The sequence below is a fragment of the Oncorhynchus masou genome, chromosome 2 (genome assembly GCF_036934945.1).
Source record: "Oncorhynchus masou masou isolate Uvic2021 chromosome 2, UVic_Omas_1.1, whole genome shotgun sequence".
NCBI classification, from domain to species: Eukaryota; Metazoa; Chordata; class Actinopteri; order Salmoniformes; family Salmonidae; genus Oncorhynchus; species Oncorhynchus masou.
In genome coordinates, this window is record NC_088213.1 from 4,650,750 (window position 1) to 4,655,172 (window position 4,423).

General features: G+C 33.4%; 1 pseudogene; it reads right to left on the bottom strand.

Moving 5' to 3' along the window:
- LOC135552245 (tetraspanin-18B-like) overlaps positions 1–1,062 on the bottom strand; it is a 6,917-nt pseudogene extending 5,855 nt beyond the window's left edge.
- Positions 1,063–4,423: the final 3,361 nt, after the last annotated feature.

Sequence of the window (4,423 nt, forward strand, 5' to 3'; positions counted from 1 at the left end):
TGACCGGACCCTGACCGGACCCTGACCCTGACCGGACTCTTACGGTGGTCATGAGGGGCGTTCCACGTGGAGGTGAAGACGTCCGTGTTGTTGTGTCCCTGGTAGTGTCTCTTCAGATCTCCGGTAAACTTCTCTGGTGAGCTGCACAATAAAGAGAATAGTGTCTTTAGGATTCTACCAAACAGTTTACAACGTCGTTTTTAAACCCATGTCAACCTCTCGCGGTCCCGTTAACCTTTTGGCCAGAATTCTAATTGAGAATCGTTACCAGGTGCTTTACGGTGAGTTCGTTTGCTTGGACAACCCCATTACCGTAGCAACGCCACGGGTTCTGTTTCCCTGTTGTAGCTGATTCCTCGAAGCACTTTCAGTTACAAGTCTCCACGGCAGGCTTGTTTTGACAACCCCTATAAAAGGCATCCCTCACGGTCGTCGTTACACTATCAGACTGATGCCCTGATAGTGTAAGTACACCCTGTCCTAATACGGGCGTAACATCCTGATGAGGTTACCGGATTCCAATCAGACAGAGAAACAGAGAAACACTCACATGCTCCCGGAATACGAAGGCCAAGATGGCTGCTGCTAACTCTGCCAGGAAGATGACCAGGATGAGCAGGAAGAACTGGGGAGAGGAGAGAGAAGAGGGACAATCAGAATAGTGACTCCATTCACTAAACACTTTAGGTAAAAATGGCTGCTAACTCTGGGACCTCATAAATAAAACTCAATATACAGACAGAGAGATCGGATCCCCGAGCTGACAAGGTACAAATATGTCGTTCTGCCCCCTGAACGAGGCAGTTAACCCACCGTTCCCCGGTAGGCCATCATTGTAAAATAAGAATGTGTTCTTAACTGACTTGCCAAGTTAAATAAAGGTAAAATAAAATAAAAAATAATAAATAAGGCAAAGATCTCTTCCGTTTCAGTGACCAATAATTAACACAACATCATTTAGTCCACTAGGGTGGCACTATTTCTCATATCGTTGTACTTCCTGAATAACCCCAGCGTTTTACAGCATCAAGGTACCAGCTGAGACATCTTATAGCCAACCATAATGATTAGTGTAGACGGGGGTGAAGGTTCAGGAGGGAAATAGTTGTCACCTGATTGGTTTTCAGTTTTATCAGCGATATCCAATTACCAGCACTGCTTTCTGTAATTTGACATGTTGACAAGCCAAGAGCGCTAAACCCAACATAATGTAGAGTAGATAACTAACCAAACATAATAGAGTAGAGTAGATAACTAACCAAACATAATGTAGAGTAGATAACTAACCAAACATAATGTAGAGTAGATAACTAACCATAATGTAGAGTAGATAACTAACCAAACATAATGTAGAGTAGATAACTAACCAAACATAATGTAGAGTAGATAACTAACCAAACATTATGTAGAGTAGATAACTAACCAAACCAACTTAAACATAATGTAGAGTAGATAACTAACCAAACATAATGTAGAGTAGATAACTAACCAAACATAATGTAGAGTAGATAACTAACCAAACATAATGTAGAGTAGATAACTAACCAAACACTAACCAAACATAATGTAGAGTAGATAACTAACCAAACATAATGTAGAGTAGATAACTAACCAAACATGATGTAGAGTAGATAACTAACCAAACATAATGAGAGTAATAACTAACCAAACATAATGTAGAGTAGATAACTAACCAAACATAATGTAGAGTAGATAACTAACCAAACATAATGTAGAGTAGATAACTAACCAAACATAATGTAGAGTAGATAACTAACCAAACATAATGTAGAGTAGATAATAACCAAACATAACGAGTAGATAATAACATAACCAAACATAATGTAGAGTAGATAACTAACCAAACATAATGTAAAGTAGATAACTAACCAAACATAATGTAGAGTAGATAACTAACCAAACATAATGTAGAGTAGATAACTAACCAAACATAATGTAGAGTAGATAACTAACCAAACATAATGAGTAGATAACTAACCAAACATAAGTAGAGGATAACTAACCAAACTAACCAAACATAATGTAGAGTAGATAACTAACCAAACATAATGTAGAGTAGATAACTAACCAAACATAATGTAAGAGATAACTAACCAAACATAATGTAGAGTAGATAACTAACCAAACATAATGTAGAGTAGATAACTAACAAACAAACATAATGAAGAGTAGATAACTAACCAAACATAACGTAGAGTAGATAACTAACCAAACATAATGTAGAGTAGATAACTAACCAAACATAATGTAAGATAATAACCAAATATAATGTAGAGATAACCAACCAAACATAATGTAGAGTAGATAACTAACCAAACATAATGTAGGAGTAGATAACTAACCAAACATAACGAGTAGATAACTAACCAAACATAATGTAGAGTAGATAACTAACCAAACATAATGTAGAGTAGATAACTAACCAAACAACGAGTAGATAATAACCAAACATAATGTAGAGTAGATAACTAACCAAACATAATGTAGAGTAGATAACTAACCAAACATAATGTAGAGTAGATAACTAACCAAACATAATGTAGAGTAGATAACTAACCAAACATAATGTAGAGTAGATAACTAACCAAACATAATGTAGTAGATAACTAACCAAACATAATGTAGAGTAGATAACTAACCAAACATAATGTAGAGTAGATAACTAACCAAACATAATGTAGAGTAGATAACTAACCAAATAACTAACCAAACATAGAGTAGATAATAACCAAACATAATGTAGAGTAGATAACCAAACATAACGTAGATAGTAGAGTAGATAACTAACCAAACATAATGTAGAGTAGATAACTAACCAAACATAACATAACATAATGTAGAGTAGATAACTAACCAAACATAATGTAGAGTAGATAACTAACCAAACATAATGTAGAGTAGATAACTAACCAAACATAATGTAGAGTAGATAACTAACCAAACATAATGTAGAGTAGATAACTAACCAAACATAATGTAGAGTAGATAACTAACCAAACATAATGAGAGTAGATAACTAACCAAACATAATGTAGAGTAGATAACTAACATATGAGTAGATAACAACCAAACATAATGTAGAGTAGATAATAACCAAACATAATGTAGAGTAGATAACTAACCAAACATAATGTAGAGTAGATAACTAACCAAACATAATGTAGAGTAGATAACTAACCAAACATAACGAGTAGATAACTAACCAAACATAATGTAGAGTAGATAACTAACCAAACATAATGTAGAGTAGATAACTAACCAAACATATGTAGAGTAGATAACTAACCAAACATAACGTAGAGTAGATAACTAACCAAACATGATGTAGAGTAGATAACTAACCAAACATAATGTAGAGTAGATAACTAACCAAACATAATGTAGAGTAGATAACTAACAAACAAGTAGATAATAACCAAACATAACGTAGAGTAGATAACTAACCAAACATAACGTAAGAGTAGATAACTAACCAAACATAACGTAGAGATAACAACAAACATAATGTAGAGTAGATAACTAACCAAACATAATGTAGAGTAGATAACTAACCAAACATAATGTAGAGTAGATAACTAACCAAACATAATGAGTAGATAACTAACCAAACATAAGAGTAGATAACTAACCAAACATAATGTAGAGTAGATAACTAACCAAACATGATGTAGAGTAGATAACTAACCAAACATAACGTAGAGTAGACAACTAACCAAACATAATGTAGAGTAGATAACTAACCAAACATAATGTAGAGTAGATAACTAACCAAACATAACGTAGAGATAACTAACCAAACATAAAGAGTAACTAACCAAACATAATGTAGAGTAGATAACTAACCAAAAACATAATGTAGTACTAACCAACCATAAGTAGATAACTAACCAAACATAATGTAGAGTAGATAACTAACCAAACATAATGTAGAGTAGATAACTAACCAAACATAGAGTAGATAACTAACCAAAAAGAGTAGATAACTAACCAAACATAATGTAGAGTAGATAACTAACCAAACATAATGTAGAGTAGATAACTAACCAAACATAAAGAGTAGATAACTAACCAAACATAACGTAGAGTAGATAACTAACCAAACATAAATGATAAGAGTAGATAACTAACCAAACATAATGTAGAGTAGATAACTAACCAAACATAATGTAGAGTAGATAACTAACCAAACATAATGAATAACCAAACATAAGAGTAGATAACTAACCAAACATAATGTAGAGTAGATAACTAACCAAACATAATGTAGAGTAGATAACTAACCAACCATAATGTAGAGTAGATAACTAACCAAACATAATGTAGAGTAGATAACTAACCAAACATAATGTAGAGTAGATAACTAACCAAACATAACGTAGAGTAGATAACTAACCAAACATAA